The sequence below is a fragment of the Ambystoma mexicanum genome, chromosome 6q, assembly GCF_040938575.1.
Source record: "Ambystoma mexicanum isolate Mex_15411 chromosome 6q, UKY_AmexF1_1, whole genome shotgun sequence".
Lineage (NCBI taxonomy): Eukaryota > Metazoa > Chordata > Amphibia > Caudata > Ambystomatidae > Ambystoma > Ambystoma mexicanum.
The window spans coordinates 1,591,511,603-1,591,535,574 of NC_090937.1; the positions used below are offsets into that span (position 1 = coordinate 1,591,511,603).

General features: G+C 47.3%; 1 protein-coding gene across 1 annotated transcript in view; it reads left to right on the top strand.

The window, feature by feature from the left end:
- Nucleotides 1-16,806: 16,806 nt before the first annotated feature.
- LOC138516871 (zinc finger protein 420-like) overlaps nt 16,807-23,972 on the top strand; it is a 54,448-nt gene continuing 47,282 nt past the window's right edge. The window contains exon 1 of the mRNA XM_069632317.1: nt 16,807-17,008. The gene's annotated coding sequence lies outside the window, so the exon portion shown is untranslated. The remainder of the gene's footprint in view (nt 17,009-23,972) is intronic.

The window sequence follows — 23,972 nt, forward strand, 5'->3', positions numbered from 1 at the left end:
CGGATCAGAGCTTGGGTGTAAAGGTATATAATTATTTATTTAAAAATACATCTATGAAAAACACACTGGCACTAATATGGCAAACTTCAATCACAGTTACTATAAGTATATATCAATCCCATAACAATATTTCGACAAGTCTAGGTTCAAAGACACCACTTATTTGCAGACAGAGGTGAGTGCTTAAACTAGATGGCACTCTAGTATTCGTTAGAAAGGGAGAGAAAAAGGCAGGGTATGAAACCAACTCAGTACCACACTTTTACGAAGCAAATGCAAGGCAAGCAAGGCAGGGTCTACTGTAGATCACAAAGTTCAGAGGCCAGGCCCACTCGGAGAGAGGCAAGGCGGTATGTCCCAAAAATATCACAGTGGAAATGCAGTTCAAGCCTTTGTAGCAAAATGTCACAGAAAGGTTAGACCAGTTTTAGAACAAAAGTTAAGAAGGTCTGGAGGCGACCCAGTGGAAAGGTAAGGATTTAAGACACCTCACGCTAACCGTCACAAGGGAAGCCAGGCGGACACGGTACCTTGAAAGTGGAGAGACAGCTCCGGCGGGGGCAGTTGTTCCTGGTGGTGGATGCAAGTCGGGGCTTTGCCAGAAGAAGAGATGATCTCGTCGTAGAGGAAAGTTGAAGATCGTTGCACCACCAGGGAACAGACCAGCCGCGGAGTGCTCAGTCACAAGGCACCACCTTTTGGTCGCGGTACAGTGGTTAGTGGCTATCCGGTTGCCGGGGTGCCCAGCACGGGGAATTCGACCACTCGACGTCCTGGAAGCGAAGAAAAAGCAAGGGACTGGTTGTTCCCACCAGTCAAAGGGAAGAAGACTCTCTGGCAGGGAGATCTCCTCTGTCGTTGGGAAGTGGTGAGTCGGTTCAGCAGGGCTCCACCAGAGGTGTCCTCATTGCAGGTCGGTTCAGCTTCTCCCTCGTCGGATTCTTAGGTCCTGTGGCGACTTCTGAAGTTCCAGTCCCCAAAGCCCTGCTTTTATGTAGGAAACCCCCATTCATTCAGCCTAGCTGTCAATCAAACATGCTAAGTGGTGAGCGGGGCTGCTCACCACTTGGGCCAATCACACCAGAGTGCGACTTGAGTTGGCAAGGCGACTCAGTCCAGGGTGCCTAAACCCCCTCCCACGCCCCCTGTGGTACCCAGACAGAATGGCACCACTCTGGAGGGCTTCTGTGCAGAAGCCCGCCAAAAGTGGAACAAAGGTCTCAACCTTTGGTTTGGAGTTACAGAGGCGAACACATACGCCATTTTAAAAACCGAGTTCTGGCAGAAAATACCGACCGGTGAATTCATTTTAATTGATAAACCGGCGGTATGACCGAGGCTACATAGAAAAGGTATTAGCCTTGACCAATGGGAAAATCCCATAGCAATATATTCGCGGTCGAATATAAAAAGTAGTATCCACTGCCACCAGCCAAAACTCGACGAGGGGGGACGGGACAGTGCCCCCTCGAACAACAGACCCAGGGGTAATCGAATTGCCCCTACCAGTACGTCCACAATAGGATGGTTTGTACTGGTTCTGTTAGTAAATGTAGGTCTAGTAAAGCCAATGGTGACTTTACATGCCCTGGGAGACAGTAGTCAGTCCCAGGGTATGGTGTCTATGGTGGACGTCACCTAGGACACCCCAGTGTTACGGCACGGAGGGTGCTGTGTAACACACATAGCAAAACACATGAGACCCTACGGAGTAAAAGACCCCATAGCCCATAGAACACATTAACATTCAAAGAATTACCACCAATCATGTCCAAGAGTGGGAGAAAAAGAGTCTCACTCTTGGCAGGATGAAAAAAACAAACTCCAGAAATCCAGCAAAGCTGCTGAGGGACTCACTAGGTTAGGAAATTCAGCCTAAACAGAGAATTCTCCCTAACACTCGGCCCGCCAGACTAAGGGACAGGAGGATTTAATCCACTCCTGGATGAATCTCATACCTCTAGTCGATGACATACATCCTAGAGAGACCATCAGCATTTTGGTGGTGACACCCTGACCTGTGCTCAATGGTGAAATCAAACCCTTGCAGGCAGATTGACCATCTCAGTAGTTTTGGGTTTTCCCCTTTCATTTGCATTAACCATCTCAAGGGTTGGTGGTCAGTCTGAATGACAAAAGTAGAACCATATAAGTATGGCCTAAACTTCTTCAGAGCCCACACAATAGCAAAGCACTCTCTTTCGATTGTTGCCCACCTTGTTTCAGGATCCTTCAGCTTGCGGCTGATGAAGCAAACGGGGTGCTCCCTACCTTTCCCATCTAGTTGACTGAGTACTGCACCTATTCCTACATTTGAAGCATCTGTCTGCACAATGAAAGTTTGGTGGTAATCAGGAGCTCTGAGTACTGGGGCTTGGCAAAGAGCCTTTTTCAGGTTTTCAAAGGCCTGATTGCACTCCTCATTCCATCTAACCTTCTTAGGGAATTTTGGAGAGGAGATGACATTCAGAGGAGAGGCTATGGTCCCATAGTTCTCAATGAAATTCCTATAATACCCGGTGAGACCTAAGAAGGCTCTCACCTGGGTCTGAGTAGTAGGTGTTGTCCAATTTTGCACAGCTTCAATCTTACTGAGCAAAGGCCTTATTTCTCCATCTCCTACCTCATGTCCAAGATAGACTACCTTACTCTGTCCAATTTGGCATTTACTCGCCTTTAGGGTCAGATTGGCTTGTCCAATATCCTGCAAAACATATCTTAGGTGGTCTACATGTTCTTCCCAGGAATTGCTGAACACTGCTATGTCATCCAAGTATGCCATGCAGAAGTCCTCCATCCCATTCAGAACCTGGTTTACCATCCGTTGAAATGTAGCAGGTGCATGTTTCAACCCAAAAGGCATTACCTTAAACTGGTATAAGCCAGCTGGGGTAGAAAATTTCGTTTTCTCCTTGGCATGGTCTGTCAGGGCTATTTGCCAATAGCCTGACGTCAAGTCAAATGTGCTGAGGAACTTGGCTGAACCAAGTCTATCCACCAACTCATCTGTTCTTGGCAAAGGGTGGGCATCAGTCTTGGTGACTGCATTAAGAGCTCTATAGTCCACACAGAATCTAAGTTCCTTAGACCCTGCCTTTGGTACTAACACAACTGGGCTAGACCATGGACCAGTAGAGGGCTCTATTACCCAGAGATCAAGCATCTTGCTGACCTCACCTTTGATGTTGGTTCTTACATTTTCTGACATTCTGTATCCTCTGCTTTTGACGGGCAGACAGTCACCAGTGAGTATGTCATGCTGGCCCCAAGGGGTCAAGCCTGGTGAAAGTGAGAACAGAGAGGCAAACTGATTCAACATAGATTTGCACTCTTCTTGTTGCTCAGGTGTCAGATTTGAAGAGAGATTTACTCCTTCAATCTTTTCGTCTAAAGGTAAGCCTCTGAGGAGATCCGGAAGAGCTTCACTCTCGTCTTCTTCCTCTGATGATGCTAGAAGCAATGCTCCTACATCAGGTCTTGAGACATACGCTTTGAGTCTGTTGGTGTGGAGGACTGTTGGAGCCTCCTTGGGATTGCCCAAGTCCACCAGATAGTTGGCCTCTCCAAGTTTACCCACAACTCTGAAGGGTCCCATCCATTTGTCTTGCAAGGCCCTCTGCCTTGTTGGGATCATAACGAGAACTAGCTGGTCTTGAGTGAACTCAACCATGTTAGCCTTTTGATCATGCCAGTGCTTGACCAATGCTTGTCCAGCTTTCAAGTTATCACTTGCTTCTGCCATCATGTGTGACATTCTCCTCCGGAGACCTATCACGTAGTCAGTCACTCTGACTGGCTTGGGAGAAGGAGCACTCTCCAACCCCTCCTTAATCAGGGCCAATGGACCTCTGACGGGATGACCATAGAGAAGCTCAAAGGGAGAATAACCTACTCCCTCCTGAGGGACTTCTCTATAAGCAAAGAGAAGGCATGGCAGTAGACGATCCCACTTTCGTTTAAGGGGGTCCTCTAAAGCACCTATCATGCTCTTCATGGTTCGGTTGAACCTTTCGACCAACCCATTGGTTTGTGGGTGATAAGCTGTTGAGAACTTGTAAGTAACTCCACAGGTTTTCCACATGGCTTTCATGTAGTGGGACATAAAGTTTGACCTCCTGTCAGAGATTACTTCCTTAGGAAACCCAACCCTGGTAAAAATACCAAGGAGGACCTTAGACACAGCCTGAGCTGTAACAGTCCTCATAGGAATGGCCTCAGGATACCTAGTAGCATGGTCTACTACAACAAGTATAAACCTGTTGCCTGAGTAAGTTGGAGGATCAAGGGGACCAACAATGTCAATCCCTACTCTCTCAAATGGGACTCCCACAACGGGGAGAGGCACGAAAGGTGCCACATTCTTGAAGCCAACCATACCAGAGGTGTGGCAGGTGTGGCAGCTCCTGCAGTGTTTTTCTACTTCGGCCCCCATCTTTGGCCAATAAAAGTAGAGAGAGAGCCTTTCCTTAGTCTTCTTGAAACTCAAGTGACCAGCCAAAGGAATCTTGTGGGCTAACTGCAAGAACTGTTGTCTGTTCTCTTGGGGTACTACAAGTCGTTTGTAGTCTCCAGGTTCAGACTCTGTCGGTTCACTGTAGAAGAGGCCATCTTCCCAGTGCAACCTGTATTTCCCAGGCTCTTGCCCTTCAGCCTGAGCTTCTGCCTGGTGGCAAAGACCTTCCAGAGTTGGGCATTCTCTCTGTCCCTTACTGAAGTCTGCCCTGTTGGGTCCACCTTCTGCCAGTAAAGACTGCAGCTCAGGATGGTCAACAGGATCCAGATCTCCAATGAGTTCCTGGCCTTCCATTAGCTCTTCCTCAGAGTCTAATTCTACCACACATGGTTGTACCACCCTCTCAGCCTCAGCTGGAGGGGGAGTTACTGGTGTAACTTTGGACAACCGAGGGGAAGTCCTTGTTGGCTGCACTGAAGTGCTGGCTGCTGGTTTCGGTTTAGAAGTTTTAGGTTTCCCTTTCGCTTCTGATTTCCTTGAGGCAGCAGCTGACAAATCCAGTGGAGCGGGAGTGATATCCTTCTTCATCATCTCCTTGGGAGTACCTCTCATGGTTCTCTCCCTTGCAGGTCTGGGTAGCTCCTGTAACCGTTTACTAGGAGGTCTGGGGGTATGAGACACAACTCCAAGAGTTTTTAAGTCGTTACCCAACAGAACTCGTCCTGGTATCTCACTTTGTATGCTGACAGGTATCTTCACAGTCATGTCATTACACTGTATGAGAACTGGTAATTGGGGAAGCATCTGCACAGCTAACTTGGTGAGGCGTTTGGGTGCCTTAGCAACATCCTCAGCCTGAAAAAAAGATTTATCCACCACAGTTATGCTGGCCCCAGTGTCCCTAATGGCAGGAGTCTCCTGACCAGTCACCTGGACACTGTCCTTATAATACTCTTTAGTATTATCTGGGATAGAATTATAGACATCTAAATTCTGTTGTTCCCACAAACCCAAAGACACTAAAGAAACGCTGGCTGAGACTCCAATGGGTTCATCAGCAAGCAGTAGAAAGTTTCCACTTGCCATTTGGACTTCCTCCTCTGGAGCGAAGGCTAAGGAGACAAGCTGGACCCCTGAAGGTTTACCCTTGCATCTGGGATCTCTATCACATGGTCAGTAGAGCCACAAACAAAGCATTTACCAAATGCTTTCTGGAATGGCGGCTTGTTCTGATCTCCCTCTGGTTTGGCACCGGAAGGTACGCTATTCTGCTGTGGTTTTCCTTGTGGCTTACCCTTATGGTTTTGTTTGGGGCCCTCTTTGGAATTTAAGTTATTAGAATTCTCTTTTGAGTCTTTTTTAGGCTGTTTTCCCTTATCCTTTTTCTGAGTTGCCCCAGAATCCTTATGAGTAGCCCTGTTGGCAAACCACAAGTCAGCAGCCTTAGCTAGCTTCCTGGAATCCAATTTCTTTGAATCAGCCAAGTGTTGTCTGAGTTCAGGAGAACAGGCATCATAAATTGACTCCATCATAAAAAGATTCTTCATACCCTCATAAGTGTTCACCTTGTAACCCTTAATCCATCCCTCTACGTTTTTCAACCCTTCACTCACCCAGGTAGCCCAAGGGGTACCATCATGCTTTTTGAGGGATCTAAACCTCTTAAGATACTGGGAAGGGGTCTTCCCAAATCTAGCTATCAGAGCTAGTTTCACACTTTCATACTCTTTCCTATCCCCCCCCCCCCCAACTCCATTACCGCATCAGTTGCAACAGGGGGGAGCCTAGAGAACAACCAGGTAAGTAGCTCATTACCTGTGATGTTCTGGAGTCCATGATTATACTCAAACAAACTCAGCCAATCCAACACATCCAACTTTGGTTCATACATACCAATTAATTCCTTTGCATCCAGGGTCTTTTGGGACTGGAACTTCTAGAGGAGCCAGAGACAGAAGTAGTTTCAACAGACAACTTTTTCATTTCTAACTCATGCTTGAGCTCCATTTCTCTGAGCCTAAGAATGTGTTGCATTTCTTGGTGTTTCTGTTCAGTTTGAGCAGTAATCCTTCTGAATTCCAAGTCTATTTTCATTTTTTCTAGTTCAAGGACTTGAGGACTTAGTGTGGTACCTGCTATAGGCCCAGTAGGTACAGCTGGTAAGGCAGACAGAGGGGTAGGGGAGACAGTTTCATTAGCCTCTGCTTCCTCTTCAGCCTCTTCATCACTATCATCAGAACTTTGATTTAGATCAACACCATTACCGTTATCTACATTTGCTGGAGAAGTCGGTTCCTCTGAACCAGTACCCACACTTTGGTTTTCCAGCAATCTTGCGATCAGTTCTATTTTCTTGCCTTTTACAGAAAGATTCTCTTGTCTACAGAGAGCTCTCAACCTCTCAGTATTTTCACCTGACAAGGACTCTTGACTGTAAACTTCCATAGTAGACATGTTTTTAGAAAGTTGCTTTTTAGTGCTAAACTTTGTGGTTAGTTATCCTAAAGTGTTGAAAAGCACTCTAAACTGTATACTCGATACAAATCCCACCGCTGTACACCAGTGTTAGGCAGAAACCTGTGCAGTTCCCTCTGGGACCACTGCAAAAAGTTTAAGACTACAGGAGTTAGCAGTAAACCCAATTGGTAGCAGTCTGCACCACCCAGATTTACCTGGTAGCTGTGGCTGAGCAGTCAGACTTCTCTCAAGACATGTTAGGCAGTATATGGAGTATACAAGATAGGGTAATTTACACAGTAGAACAAGCAGACACGGATCAGAGCTTGGGTGTAAAGATATATAATTATTTATTTAAAAACACATCTATGAAAAACACACTGGCACTAATATGGCAAATCACAGTTACTATAAGTATATATCAATCCCATAACAATATTTTGACAAGTGTAGGTTCAAAGACACCACTTATTTTCAGACAGAGGTGAGTGCTTAACCTAGATGGCACTCTAGTATTCGTTAGAAAGGGAGAGAAAAAGGCAGGGTATGAAACCAACTCAGTACCAAAACTTTTACGAAGCAAATGCAAGGCAAGCAAGGCAGGGTCTACTGTAGATCACAAAGTTCAGAGGCCAGGCCCACTCGGAGAGAGGCAAGGCGGTATGTCCCAAAAATATCACAGTGGAAATGCACTTCAAGTCTTTGTAGCAAAATGTCACAGAAAGGTTGGACCAGTTTTAGAACAAAAGTTAAGAAGGTCTGGAGGCGACCCAGTGGAAAGGTGAGGATTTAAGACACCTCACGCTAACCGTCACAAGGGAAGCCAGGCGGACACGGTACTTTGAAAGTGGAGAGACAGCTCCGGCGGGGGCAGTTGTTCCTGGTGGTGGATGCAAGTCGGGGCTTTGCCAGAAGAAGAGATGATCTCATCGTAGAGGAAAGTTGAAGATCGTTGCACCACCAGGGAACAGACCAACCGCGGAGTGCTCAGTCACAAGGCACCACCTTTTGGTCGCGGTACAGTGGTTAGTGGCTATCCGGTTGCCGGGGTGCTCAGCACGGACAATTCGACCACTAGACGTCCTGGAAGCGAAGAAAAAGCAAGGGACTGGTTGTTCCCACCAGTCAAAGGGAAGAAGACTCTACGGCAGGCAGATCTCCTCTGTCGTTGGGAAGTGGTGAGTCGGTTCAGCAGGGCTCCACCGGAGGTGTCGTCGTTGCAGGTCGGCTCGGCTTCTCCCTCGTCGGATTCTTAGGTCCTGTGGCGACTTCTGAAGTTCCAGTCCCCAAAGCCCTGCTTTTATGCAGAAAACCCCCATTCATTCAGCCTAGCTGTCAATCAAACATGCTAAGTGGTGAGCGGGGTGGCTCACCACTTGGGCTAATCACACCAGAGTGCGACTTGAGTTGGCAAGGCAACTCAGTCCAGGGTGCCTAAACCCCCTCCCACACCCGCTGTGGTACCCAGACAGAATGGCACCACTCTGGAGGGCTTCTGTGCAGAAGCCCGCCAAAAGTGGAACAAAGGGCTCAACCTTTGGTTTGGAGTTACAGAGGCGAACACGTACGCCATTTTAAAAACCGAGTTCTGGCAGAAAATACCAACCGGCGAATTCATTTTAATTAATAAACCGGCGGTATGACCAAGGCTACATAGAAGAAGTATTAGCCTCGACCAATGGGAAAATCCCATAGGAATATATTTGCGGTCGAATATAAAAGGTAGTATCCACTGCCACCAGTCAAAGCTCATTGAGGGGGGATGGGACAGTGCCCCCTCGAACAACAGACCCAGGGGTAATCGAATTGCCCCTACCAGTACGTCCACAATAGGATGGTTTGTACTGGTTCTGTTAGTAAATTTAGGTCTAGTAAAGCCAATGGTGACTTTACATGCCCTGGGAGACAGTAGTCAGTCCCAGGGTATGGAGTCTATGGTGGGGTCACCTAGGACACCCCAGTGTTACGGCACGGAGGGTGCTGTGTAACACACATAGCAAAACACATGAGACCCTACGGAGTAAAAGACCCCATAGCCCATAGAACACATTAACATTCAAAGAAATACCACCAATCATGTCCAAGAGTGGGAGAAAAAGAGTCTCACTCTTGGCAGGATGAAAAAAACAAACTCCAGAAATCCAGCAAAGCTGCTGGGGGACTCACTAGCTTAGGAAATTCAGCCTAAACAGAGAATTCTCCCTAACAATGAGTATGTTGAGAATCTAAGAAAACACCTTCAACATGCTTTTGTGTACGTTCAGAGGAATCTGGAAAGATCTACAGAAGGGATGAAGACTCAATATGACTTAAAAACAACCAAAAAGGAATACCAAGCAGGAGACAGGGTCTACTTGTACAATTTCCAAAGGAACCAGACCAAAAAGCAGAAATGTATACCAAGCTGGCGCGGTCCTTTTGAAATTGTAGATAAAATTTCATCTGTTGCCTATAGAATCTGCATCCCCAAAGGAGAACTGACAGAAGAGAACTTGGTCCATATGAATCAGCTAAAGAGATGTCACGATAGGCACACTTTGCAGCAAATTGAGGATCCCAGAGAAAGCCAAATAGAGGAGACATCTGGAGAATAAGAACAAGAAAAAGAAGAACCAGAAGGGAACAGATAGATTTATAGGTATAATTATTTACCAGGGAGTATTTTTCTTCATTGTCAGGACTAAAGGGATTCCCAAAACTTCTACCCAAGTCCATAGTTATCTGTGTCTTGTGAGTGAGCATTTGCTTTGTTGTCTGAATACTGTCATGCATGGGTGTCCCACTGCTGTCAACCTTCCTGGAGGGCAGTCAGTGGGAAAATGTAGTAACCAGTTCTTATCTATTTCAATAGATTCATACTGGTTGCGCCCTTCATAGACCAAGCAGGACCTTCCCGTGGACCTGTAAAGGAGAGATGGAAGAAATATCTGGGGGTGTCGCTCAACACAACAAAGGAAGACCTCATGGAAAGCTGTGAGTGTTGCTCCATAATCCAATGAGAGACAACGCGAGGATCGTGGCGTACCGCTCCCTGATGATAGAAGGACGCCTACCTGATGGACCCCACTTTGCCCTACTCTCCCTTGACAAGGAATCTCAGAGGAGTCGGGATTGTGGGCTATATTGACCCACTCAGCAGAATTCCCATTCATAACCAAGCTGCACTTTTGCAGTCAACAGCAAAATGGCTGTGCTTGCTCCTTGGAGCACCATTGCATCAAAACTGTATTTTGCAGTGACAAAAGGATGGCTGTGCCATCTTGCCAAACCCCTATTGGGTGAATTGGAATAGGGGGCACACCAAGAAAGGTGCCAGTGTGTTCTTGGGTCACCCAAAAGAAGTGAATCAAAGCAGCACTGCTCTGCTGTTTGCAAAAAGTTCCAATTGAAAAGGAAATATTTTACACTGAAAAGGATGCGGCCCTGACGCTATTTTCAACTATTCCACATCACATTGTTTTTATCAAAAAGACCCTGCCATGCCCATCCATATCCACATTGTGCTTGAGCAGAAGAAAGCATGATCCCTGAATGACAGGCTGAGCCAGCCAAATCTGAAAAACAAATCAAAAGAAACTTCATTTTCAGCCACAGAAAATGTTTGACTTTTGAGTCACACAATGTCAAAAAGATCAAATAAACTCCAGCTCTCTGCTCCTATGTCAATTTCACTGCATCTGCGTTTGAACCAAACTGCTGCATACAAGAAACTAACTATGGCTATAGAACAATGTGGGAATTCAGATGGAAGAGAAAAACTGACTTTGAAAGGAAAATGCCAGCAGTCACCACATGTTTAAATGTACTGTTGCACATAAGAAAAGTACCTGTTTAAAAGTGTATGTTGGATAAGGCCCTGCCCATATCTAGCAATGTAAAGGGGTCTGTCTGTGAAACATATATGGGAGGTTTTATTCAACAGGCTTTCTCCGATTCAGAACAAAAATAAATAAAATAAGGATTTAAATTGCATTGGCTACATGGGGGAAATCAGCACCAAAAAGGTTTCTGCTTGGGGGTTGCTAGCAACAGAAGGCCCCTCACAGTAGATTCTAGGGCACACATGGGTGATAATTGCTACCTTGGCAGACTTTTGTCTGGGTTGAGGCCTCTTACAATATAAATTATGGGACACCAACCTGTGAAGTGGAGAAGTGGCAATAAACATTCAATCAAAGTGGAAAACCCCCATTCCCAACCTGGGATGAAATGACAGTTGGTGGTAGCTGAGAAAAAAATGGGCCAAGTGAAGGACAATGGCCCGCCCCATTCCTTTCCAAAGACTATGTTATTAATAAAATGTTAAGACTTTTATCTTTGGAACAGGACTTCGCAAAAACGTAAAAAGTTAAAGGTGTAAATGTAATTTTGTGGTTTTTAGTTCAAGATGTGGTAGCTTTCCCTGCCATGTTGGAAACAGAAATGACATTCTGAGGAAAGTGTACATGATGCCATTGTTAAATTCAATACTGATATGTCTAATAATAATCTAGACACATGTATAGAGTTATAACATTTTAGGCCGAATATTTCTCACAGAAAATGACGAAAAATTGTTTAACGGATGAAACAAGCTGCTACAACTGTGAGAATTGGACTGCCATGCTCTACATAAAATATGTAATCTGTCCATGTGATTTGTTAAGATACCACAACTGTAAAAATGTGCCATTTATGTCAAATCTGGGTTGTGGCAAAATTAACTGTGGGAGGTTCTGTACATAGTAAACCCACATCATAAAACTGATGTCATGTCTCTAAGAGTCCAATCAGTTAACAAGAAGGTGGTAACAATCACCCCTGACCAATCCAGCTGTTTATGGGCGTACTCAGCTAAGCCTGCCCTACCATATAATTCTGTGATTTCACCATGCTTTATATAAAGGGTGGCTGACAGGACTCTAGACAGACTCTCTCCTGAATTTCCAGCACATGTGTATCCTGCCATTCCAGATCAACCGTTGCAAGATTTTAGACTCTACTGCAAGGCCAAAGCATAGCTGATCCTATCCCAGCCAGGCCAAAGCTTTGCTGACTCTCTCCCAGCAAGGCCACTGATCCAGAAAACCCCACTAAAATCCCAATAACCAAAGGGAAAAGCTGTGGTACTTTTGGGAAGCATCCTGGGGCCAGACCGGCTGTTTGCCCACTACCTGCATGCCCGCTGTACCCTTGCCACCATCCAGTGACCAGAATTGCCCAGCTGCTTGCTGTTAGGAGTGTCCGCGCTATCCGTTGGCCAGAACCTTTTGAGTCCAGAACCCGGTTGGCTGTCCAAATCCAAACTCAAGTGTGGATTGTGTGTATTTCCCATAGCCACACATAGTCTACCCCAACTTGATACTGTGTCTTTGTTCTACTCTCTAAGTAATCCTATCCTTGCCTTGGTAACTTGTTTAAGACTGTAAGAATTCTCTGTGCACCCTGTCCTTGTTTTTATAGTGTTAGTGCAATTCTTTCACTCACCTCATCTTGTAACTCCTTAGCAATATTTGGAATAATTAAATTAATTCCCACATAGATCTGAACGCGGTTGAAAGGGTTATGTTGCAAATTAACTTGGGATCGTACCGTGTCTTTCTTTAACAATTTAGCCTGTAAAAATATAGTTTAAGTAAAACTTGTCCTTTTTCTTTCCAAACCGATTTCCTCCCTTTAACTGCTTTATTTTACCACAACCGACCCTATTTTTCTCTTGCAAATCTCATCCAGTTCTTCAGCTATAGCCCTCCTTTCACTTCTATATTGTCCCTGTGATGTGCCTCTATGCCCCAGCCCAGAACTGCATTCCGATTCAGTGTTTTTCACCCGTTTTTAAAGAAACCGTTTTTGACATTTAAAACGGCAAACTAGAAAAAAATTGAACTTTTCCATGTGTGATTCGACTGCACTGTGTTTTCAATTGCAACCTGTTTTCGGAACTGTATGCCTTGTGTGATATCTTACCTTATATTTGCTAATGATATGATATCCCTGAGACTAAAACATATTTAGACATATAAGACATAAAACATATTTACATCATTATTTAATTACACATATAATTAATTATTTGTTAAAATTCTGAGTATCATTTTAGGCCATAGACTACCTGCTGCTTCTTTCTATCCACTCAGAATTAGATTGTGTGTTGAGGGAATATTGCAGGGGGAAATCTTAACTCGGGTGCTATCTATCCTAATTGAAAAAGTGCTTCTATTCAATTGTGCTTTGGATATGTTCTTGTAGAAGGTTACCCAAGTGTACTTCAGTAGTTTTCATCGTAATTAACACCCCATTGGTGATTGCTGCCCAATATTAAGATTTGTGTGATTTATTTGAATTTTAAAATAAATAAATATTGCGCTCCCATCAACCGGCCTGGTTCATGATCCATTGTGACGCCGGGGTATTTCTAAAAGGGGGTGTGAGACGGGTTGTGTACCATCTCAAATTTAATTTACAAAGAGAAAGGCATCTCAATTGAGCGCTACCTCCAAGGCTAGGGACAAGGGTCCTGGTCTGGTGTGTGTCACCCGATTTAAATCCTTAACACAGACCCTTGGGATACCCTTATGGCACCCATGGGTCGGGGTACAACCCTGTATGACTAGTGTATGTTTTTGGGTACCTGTGTGTGGCCCATATAGCAGGGTATGGGCTGGTCGCAGATCCATGCTGAATCTGACAGGTGTTCTGAGTATCCTCCATTTTGGGATACCCAGGCCCTGCCATTAGAATCAGTTGATTCCTGATGGGAGACAAGATGGCCCCTGTGGCCTCTTGCTTTCTATTACCTGTTACCTTGTTTTCCCAAAGGCCTTGGAAGCCCTGACTCGGTCCCTTCCCCTGACTGGTTGTTGGATAGAAGTTTCACATAAGGTATTGTGGTGAAGTCCAGGCCTGACTGGCTGGAGCCTTCCCAATGACTGTATGTTGGGGGTACAGGGTGAATGGAGTGTGTGACCAATATACATTCCATGTTAGGTTTGTCTGGTTTCTAGTGTGTGACACAATGAATGAGACAGCCCTGCCGAAACTGGTATGAATGCCGTGTGGTGTGCTGAATGGCTGGGTACTTGTCTCAATACACATTCTTCCTTGTTGTGAGTGTCTGGATGGAGAATAATGTCCTGAATGCACCGATTGGCTGCCTGTCTGCTGAATGCCCTTCTGAATGATTGGCTGCCTGAGCCTGGCTCAGCAGTGAGAATGAGAGACAGAACAGTATATCTGGGGACCTCTCACTGCCTAGAATTGTTCAGAAGCTGAAGTCAAAAATTGATGCTTAACCTCGAAGCCGAGCCGGAAGAAGAATAATTGCTGCTGCTTTCCTTCGACGCAATCCGAAAGCTGTTGTGTCTTTGCGAACTGATGCAAGAGAGAACCTGGCTAGGAGACCTCTTCCCGAGCTACGAGGGAACATTGTGCACCAGCTAACCTTCACCATGGCTCCCTGGAAGTCAGTCCTCGAAAGGCTGCCGACCGGAGATGGGGTCCGCCAAGGAATCTGAAGTGAAGTGCCAGGACGTCAAGACTGTCGACGACCTTCACCGTTGACCAAGGTTCGGAGGACCGATGTAACCTTGTGGACCGGAGCCGCAACGCTCCATTGCCTAAGACACTTTGAAATCAAGGATTCCCTTGCTCATCACCATCGACTGCTTTTGTCCTGCTGGAGAAATTCAAGGTCGCCGACGAACCAAGGTGAATCCGCCGGTGGGTTTCCCGCCACCTGAAGTCCACAAAGACGTCGACGAAGATCCTAAAGCCAGCCGTATGTTCTTCATTCAGTACTCTTTGCAGCAACAAACTCTCGTCATCGGGGTGTACCGCACGCCTCATCTTCCACGACCGACCATCGACGAGCACCGCAAGGCCGAACCTGCTGCCTCAATGACATTGTTCACCTTTTTCTCGAGGAATCTCGATGATCTGTGGCTCCTGCCTTAAAGGGAGTTCACTCAAGAAGGATCTGTCGATGAACCATCGAAGAACTCTGCTAAACCAGGTACATTGGGGTTGTAGAACATTTTTTGAAGGAAACAAGTCTCTTTTTAACAATATATGGACTGGGCTTGTTAATATACTTTATTTTCAGGTTGCTCAGGTGTGGGAATCCTCATACAGAACTGTGTCTTGGGCAGGTACAAAGTATTCTGCCAATTGTTTAACCCAACTTGTCTTCCTTCCCATGTCTTTTGTTGATTCACTTTAATATTTGATTTGTTTGCCATTGAGACTGTTAGCAGTTGGTGCATTTTAATGGAATCAAGAGATAACTGTGGTACCACATAGAAATTGTATATATTTACCATATTAGTATTACCAAAGCACAAAGTGTGTTATTGTGCGTGTATATATTCTGAACCTTATTTATATAAAGAACTGTGTTATCACTAACATAGTGTGTGGACATTCATTTGTGGGGTATTGGGGACTACACTGTACTTAAGAACCAGTCTGCATCACCTCCTGAGAGCTAAGCCTTGATTGCTCATCCATTGCTACCGCTTAGGGAATCTTGGCTGGGGTGCTCTGTGCTTCTAGTCTGCCATATCGAAGCAGGAGTACAGAAAACCTCCCTCCAGTCTTTACAGCAGTGCACAACAAAAACGATTTTGGAGGGACAAGGTGAAACACATGAGGCAGCAGGGGCACAAAAAAGACGATTTTTGTATGGACAAAGTGAAGCACATGCGCAGCTGGGCAAAGCTATTTCAGTGCGAGTCCGGGTGAAGTGGGGTGAGAGGAGACAGTCCATGTGTGAGGAAGATGGTTGTCGAGGTTGGTTGAGAGAACTAACCTTCCGATAAGTGATGATGGCCGCTCCCTTGGTATCAGGCATCCAGAACATGTGCAGTTTCTCCTCAGCCTTGTGGGTAACAATGGGGGGTGCATGAGAGGACACCTGGTCCAGCCAGTCAACGGACAGGGGTCTTATTTCGTGGGCCTTAGAGGCGGGACAGCATTCGGCTGCCGGATCGCCTTATTGGTCAATAAGATTGACTAAGGGACCAATACCAGGCGAGCAGGCACTGGACCAGGCACTGCAGCATTGTTGTAAAAACTGTATTAGGTCAAAAGAACTTTTTCTAAAAAACGTACAAAAAAGGTTCGATTTAGAAAGACCACTCTGAGACCACACTGAGCGGTCTTTCTAAATCGAACTGTCATGCCCCTGCCGCGCACATGTGCGCGCAGGATCTGACAGGCTCAATGAGCCACAGCGAAGTCGTCGCAGGGTAAGAGGTGAGTTTTGCCTATATGTGTGTGTGTGTGTGTATGTGTCTGTTTGTATGTGTGGGGAGTATGCGTGTGTTGAGGCAGGAAGGCGATGGTGGGCGAGGAAATGGAGGGTTCGGGGGGTTTAAACCCTCCTGATTAACGAGAGAATCAGCAGGAGAGGGTGGGAAGGAGGGAGGCAGTATATAATATTTCTGCATTTTAAAGTCAACACAAGAAAGGACCAAAAAAATGGGCTTCTGTAACTGGTTTTCGACAGCGCCTAGACGGCTCTGGGTTGATGTGCGCTATACAACTGAAATAAATAAATATACGGGAACATGACATAGAACCAGAAAGGCAGTTATTTTGTTCTTAAAGTGTTTACATCCACAGACAAAACCTCACAATTTATATCCAGCTACTTTGGAATTGGGGGATGGGTGTGAGGTGGGTCAGTTAAAAGGGGTGGAGGTGGTTAAATGGGGTGTGTGGGTCATGGGGCGGGCTCGGGGTAGGACTTTTATGTTGTTGGCTGTCCTGGTTATTTGACTTGAAAATGTGCTCACCCTGGGGGAAGTGGGGGGCGTGGGTGACAATCGATTAATGGCCCCACTCATGACCAGCTTTCAAAACCGTCATCCAGCCCCCCAAAAAAATGTTGAGGCTGCCTCCGCCCCTGCCTAGAAGAGACCTTTACAGCTGTACCAATAAAACGGTGTAACCAGGGCACTAATACGCCGGGCCTGCAGGCGGCAGCAGCAGCAGCAGGAGGCCTGGAAATCACGGACACTGCGCACAGAACCACCACCAGGGAGGGGCCGCCGTCGCTAGCCCCAGCCACCTGTGTACGCGCGCATCTCTCAGCGCGCCCTGGAGCCGGCGCCTGCCCAGGTGGGTAACATTCCCTGCACGTCCATATCTGGCTCCCTGGAAACGAGGCCCGGCTCATAGAGAATGCGGGCTCTTTGCAGCGTGTTCTCAGCAGCAGCAGCAGCAGCAGCAGCATTATAGGGGAGTGGCGATCGTGGGGACCGTGGTGGCAGTCTGTGACCCTCGCATCAATCTCTCGCCATCTTCGCGAGGAGGGAGCCCTGGTTCTAACGCCTTTAAATGAACACACATACATATATCTATATATCTTTTGTGTACACTGTTTCACTGGGAAGGGTGGCCACATCCCTCCTCCTGAGTAAAGTGCCCTGCAGAGCCTCACGTGTGTGCGGCTCGAGTCCGATTCCCTGGTGGGTTTACCATCTCTGTGGTACTTAACTCAAAATGGAGCTAGATTTACATGAATGCTACCTGGGGAAACATGGACGCACTAATATTCCCGTTAGAATGCCTAAGGAAATGCATGTACATGCAGAAAGAAGAAATGCATTCTGGGATGAACACCTAATGCGGCATTAATAATTGGTGCTAGCCCGCCTGTCTGCCTGTGTATTTCAAACCAACTACTACTGTGCTTCTTGTGTGGGGAAAAAAGGGGTGCATGTCTAATCAATACTGTTCTTACTCTGATACATTTGACTGTCTTCCTCAATGAAATTGCAAGTAAAAACAAGCACTGACAAAGCCAATAGGCCCGACCTCCTTATCGTGTAAAAACGCATCATTCACCAGACTGCACTCGGTGCTTCTAGGGCTTTTACACAATACATTTAGCCTCCCTTTGGTTTATCCAGGGCTCGCAACCTCAGTGGTTAAAGTGTATCAAAAAAAGTAGTGGAGCTGTGACCCTGGCAGGGGAGAGAGTCAGCAGGACGGGAGCAACGTGCAACACGTTTTTGAAGGGTTGCGGCCATTCTGGTTGACAGTCTATCGAGTTGAAACAAATGTAATTTTAACTGGAACTGCTAAAAGCGGAAAAGTGTGAAAAAATGTGTGGAATGCCACTCCCGACCGTTCCAGCTCACTTCGACCCCCAGCTCAACCTTGACCAGTGCCGGCCCCAGGTCTACCAACGCTGTGTGAGCGATTTATGCCCGACCCCTAGAGTACAAAGAAATACGAGAATGCATAGGCTGAGTAGTGTGGGCCTCCCCCTGCTCTTGATTCCTACCTCCTAGTATGGAATGAGTACAGACAGTTTTGTTGTGGACAAATTATTGGCCGTCGGCATTTATTTTTCTACAGAAACTACACCAACAAAAACTTATATAACAAAGGTGTGCTTTTGGGCACACCGTGTCCAGCGTTGCAGATGCCATCCTTCGCTTTGGCAAGTCTGTTTCCCCCGGGCATCGGCTCCTGGACACGTGCCGCCTACGACTTTCCTATACCGTGTACCAAACGTAGTACTCGGCGTACCAGATCCTCCTTGGTTTGTCTCTTTCCTTCAAAATTGTAGGGTGGGTTGGGTGGGAAAATGATTCTCTTCTCCTTTCCAGTACCCAAGAAGCTTGCCCGAGTGCCCCACGATCCATGCCGACTTGTAGTGGCCCGTATCTGTGGGAGTAGGGGGAAAGAGGTTCATATCAGTTCCTCCCTTACATATCTTTTGAAGCAATTTGACCTCCATCCCCCCAATTTTCTTGACACCCTTTGCTCCCAGGCCCCCCACCCATGCTGACGTGGCTGCGCCTATCCTAAAGGAGTGGGTTCCAAATTCCGCCGGATCCCACCCTGCCTTGGCTACTGTTTTTTTCAATACCACCTGGAACTGGTACCTGCTAAGCGCATTGCCATCCCTGTGTATTACAAGTTGGCCTCCGACATCTGGTCGGATGTCCAGGAATGCTTGAGTGATGCACCTGGGACAGTGGTCCATTTCTCTGATGCAGTTGAGCTCTATCGCTCTCCCCTTTCCCGCCTGGTCAGTCTTTGATTTCTTCAGAAGTAGGGTCATACCTTTTGAACCCATGCTAACATCCCCTCTTGCCAGGCCCATCCCCTGCCACTGTATTCCGGGCTACTAGTTCCCCAATTCTGAACGCCCCATAGTATGCTAGCGCAAAAGCTGCCCTAAAGAGTGCTGTTTCATACTCACTGCAACATGTGACCTGCAGCGTCTTCAGCAGCACCACCAGTTTCCCAAAATTAAGAGGTCTCCTACTATCCGGCTTTTTCCCTTCCAACCTTGCCATGCCCCGCTGTCTGTTGGATCGGTTACCCCGGCTATTTTTGCGGCGTATGCAACAGCAGCTAAGTGTGCCGCCGCCCAGCTTATCCTTTTCCCTTTTGTAAATGCCCCTTCCAAAAATTCACACATCTTTGTTGTTGTAACCTTCCCCACATCCCGTACTCCTGTTCCAACCAATACATTCTGCAAATGCTTTCCGTATTGCTTACCCGTTTTGTAAGTTAGGGCGTTCCTGTCGAGGTTTTCTATGACTCGTTCGGGTTCCTGTGATCTTTCCCGGTTTTTCCAGTCAACCTCATGACTAACCTTTCCTTCTCCACCAGTGCCTTCAGTGGAACACATGCTTTTTTTGGTGTGGGCGTTTTTTCCTTTCTGGTGTCCGGCCTCGGCTCCCTGAACCTGCCCCACTGAAAACGAGACAAGGCGTCAGCCACCACATTTGCTTCTCCAGATATGTGCCTAGCTCTTATGCATACATTGTTTTTCAAACATTCGAGCGTGATGGCTCTCATTAGCTCCAACACCAGTGGGCATGATGCACTTCCCTTATTCAATACCTGCACCACCGCCATGTTGTCGGACCAAGCTGCCACTTCCTTGCTGTTCAGCTCAACCTCCCATGCACATAGTGCCACCCATATTGGAAAAAGTTCCAGCAGCGTGATATTCTTTGTCCAAGTTGTCTCCTGCCATGCACTTGGCCATTTCTCCGCACACCACTCTACGCCTAGCATTGCCCCAAAGCCGAACCGTTCCGGCTGCATCCGTGAACAGCACTCTCCTTCCCTCCTGGTTGATAGGCGAGCGCCAGATAACCGATCCATTAAATGACTTCAAAAATTCTCCCCATTCCATGTCCTTCTTGATATCCCCCCCTATCCTAACTCTGTGATGACCCATCCTGACCCCTCTTGTCCTCAGCTCTAAGCTCCTCTGAAAAATTCTTCCTTGCGGTATTACCCTTCCGGCAAAGTTTAGCTTTCCAGCCAATTCTTGTAACTCCTTCACTGTGGCCTTGTTCCTTCCCTTCAGCTCAGCAATTGTTTTCAAAAGGTCTGCCACTTTTTCCTCTGGGATTCGACATACTCCCTCCTTTGTGTCGATTTCTATCCCCAAAAATTGTATCTTCTGCATTGATCCCATTGTTTTCTCCCCTGCTAGCGGGAAACCCCATTCGCCTGTCAGTTCTACAAATTTGTTTACGGTAACCTCGCACAGCCCTGACCCTTGTGATCCTACAAATAGTAAGTCGTCCAGGTAATGGACCACCCTGGCCTCCTCCATCTCTTTGGTGAGTGCCCACTGCAGGAATGAGCTTACTTTTTCCAAATATGTGCATGAGATGGCGCATCCCATGGGGAGGCATTTGTCAATGAAAAAATTGCCCTCCCATTGCATGCACAGCCATCTTGGTGACTCTTTGTTTACTGGTAAGAGGCGGAATGCAGATTTTATGACTGCTTTTGCCATCCATGCCCCCTTGCCTGCCTTTCTGACCAATTCTACCTCTTGGAAATCTGTGTATGACACTGTTGCTTCCATTTGCGGGATTCCGTCATTCACTGACGTTCCCAGGGGGTAGGAGAGGTGGTGAATGAGTCTGAATTCTCCTTTCTCTTTCTTTGGTACCAGACCCAGAGTTGAGCATATTTAGTCCTGAAATGATATTGCTTTGTAAGGCCCCCCGACTCTACCTAGTTCTATTTCCTTCCTTATCTTTTCTCTCACGATCCCCCTGTTCTCAGTGGCTGATTTCAAGTTCTTCGGTATATTCCGTGATCCCTGTCCTAAAAATGGAATTGTGAAGCCCTCCTGGAAGCCTTCTCTATTCAAGGTGGCTGCCTACTGATCTGGAAAGGCCTGGAGCCATTTTTCCATTTTTTCCAGCTTCACAGGTGAAACCCGATTTTCACCCCACCCGTTAGTTCGGCTTCCCCTCACTGTTTCTATTCCCAGCCGTTGCTGCTCTTGTGCATTTGGCGCAGCTTTGATCCCCGCTACATTTTTTGCATTTGTGGCTGAATTAGCAATTTTTTCCCAGCTGCATGCGACCCCCTTTCGAACTTCCAGCACTGGGCGGGAGGGGTCTGTGGTGTCGAGGTATATCCCCCGCCCCCTCCTTACGTCGCTGGCGGCATGCTACTTTGCCACCCTTGCTGCGCCCAATACTGTCTGCTCCGAAAATTCTACTCCCCTGACCTCCTATAGTTGTTGTTGTATCTCCTGTTGTTGTACCTGTAATCACTTCTATAACTATTCTGCCAGTATGGTTTTCTCTGTTGCCCTCCTGAACTGTGATCCCATTTCTCCTTCAACACATTAAATATGTACAAATTATAATTCTTCCCATCCCACTCTATATCGGGCTAACAATCCATTTCCTTCCTAAACTCATGGTCGTACTCCTTCCATGCATACCCCCCAAATGCTTTGTACACCTTCAGAACCCTCTGTTGATATGCCACCAATGCCACTCCATTCTCTGGGTATTTTTGTAGTATAATGGTTGACATTATTTGGAAAGCCGATACCCAATTTTATTCCTTTCTCATCCTCTTTCATGTCCTCCACCGACACATTCATCCCTCTTTTCTGGCACTCTAGTAGGGAAAAAATGTCTATGAACTCCTTTCTCCAAATATTTTCTTTGACTTTGTCATTAATATACCATACTAGTGTTTTCATAGACCTTCCTTGGGTACCTTGCCCATCGTTGGCCTGCCATATTTTGTCATGACTGGAATTCCTTCCCTGGCTCCTGTGGCTGCCACCCCCACCCTGGGTGTTTCCACCCCCTGAGGGGTGTTCCCTGCTTCGACCTGTGGCCTAGGTGTAGGTCCTGCGGGTGCCAAAGGTGTGTTGGGTGGAGCCCCCTGTGGATTGGGTCCCGGCGGGGCCCCTTGTGGACTGGGTCCCGGCGGGGCCCCCTGTGGACTGGGTACCGGTGGCGCCCCTTGTGGGCTGGGTACTGGATTCCCCCTGTTGACCTAATGGTAATGGCCCTACCCCCCCTGCACCTTTGCCCGCTCCCTCTAGCCCAGAGACCTTTTGCCTCTCCTTACACACCACCCCCTTCCATTTTACCCATGCTTTCAGGTGGTCCCTCTCTTCATCCTCACTGCTTTCTATTTCGGTGGTGGAATCTCCCGATTGCCCCCCTGTACTTTTTGTGCTTTCTCCCCATCCTTTCCCTGGTTCTGGGCGACTTACCCGTACCAGAGATGCAGGTGCGTAACATATTAACAATTTCCCTTCCAATTTTGCTGCCACTTTTTACAGTACCGTTTTATTCTTTTCGTTTCCTCTTCTTCGGAGCCTCCGTCTGATCTTGTGTTCTCCTGGGCTCTTCTCTCCCCCTCTTCTGTCCTTGAGGTTTCCTCAATGAGCAAAGGCGACATTTCCTTTGCCCGCTCCTCCTTCTGCATGATGTCCAGTACCCATTGGGCTCCAAATTCCTTTTCTGATTTCCTTGCCCATTCGTTAAATTCCCTTGCCCTAATTGCTCTCCTATCTGCCATTTTGTGGGCTTGTGTGTCCCCTGTTTACTACCAACGTATACCTTGCTTGTCTCCTTGTATCGATTCTGTGACTGGCCTGGGTTTAGACAACGTTGGGCAGTAAGAGAGCTGCTCCCCCTTTAAGAAATGTTTGCTCAGGCTGCCACACTAACAGTGCTGCTGTATCTTTAACTCATGCCATTATGTGCGACTTTGTTTTCACCCTCGTGGCTCCCCCACGATCTTCCGAACGTTGTGTGAGCCTCAGTTGTGGCCCGGCCTCTCCTCAAGGTTTTGTGTCCTCGTGTTGGCTTTGCCAATTAATTTGAGCCGCTCCTGGTCCCTGGAGTGGGCACCCATCACATCTTGTGTTGGCCCCTCCCTCCTTGAACCGGATCCCGCTCGAGTTTGTTTATCAGAGCCGCCTCTTACGTGACCTGGTCCCGCGTATCGCCTCCTCTGTGAGACCACTGCGCCTCTCCAGACACCACTGCAGCCCCCTGGATGCCTTCCGGTCGGATTGTCGTTTCCGCGGGCCCTCCTTCCGCACGCCGCCTCGACCCGATGGAAACTTCTTCGGCTGGCTACCAAGTAGGTGGATGTGTTCGTATATTGCCGTCTCCTCGTCCCGACGATTCTTTCACTGGAAACAAATCTCAACCTGTACAGCTAACGCAAGTTTGGCTGTTTCCACTTCCCGACGGTTCCTTCTCCGGGAAAGACGTCTCCCCTGCACAGCTAACGCAAGTTTGGCTGTCTGCAGGAAATGATGCTCTTCTCCTTTCCAGGACCCAAGAAGCTTGCCCGAGCGAGGTGAGCTTCTTTCCTGGATGTGCTTCTTCCACTTTGCTGATCCCTTTTTATACCTCCCTACCCTTTGTTATTCCAGTGGGGGGGCCCGCCTTCCCCCAGGCCCCCCCACTGGTTGCCATCTCACCTTCTTCCTGTGTTGCTGGCTGCTGCCATGGCACCGCTTGGGCTGAGGGGGTGCCACCTGGCTGCCCTTCCCCTGTGTTTCGCCCCATATCCACCCCCACCCTTCGCCTAACCCCCCAGGCCCTCCATCGTGCTGTACTTTGTACAGCCCGGGGCAAACACCCAGTGTGATTCTTGAATTCTAGCGCTGCACCTCTGTCGCTCACTGTCATGTAAAGGGTCAGTCAATGACCCTCATTACACGTTGTCCGGTATCCTGCTCGTAATGCTGGCAGGATACAGGGAAACGCACTACCGTTACCAGCACCTGATATACCTGTAATTCTGAGATATTCCAGGT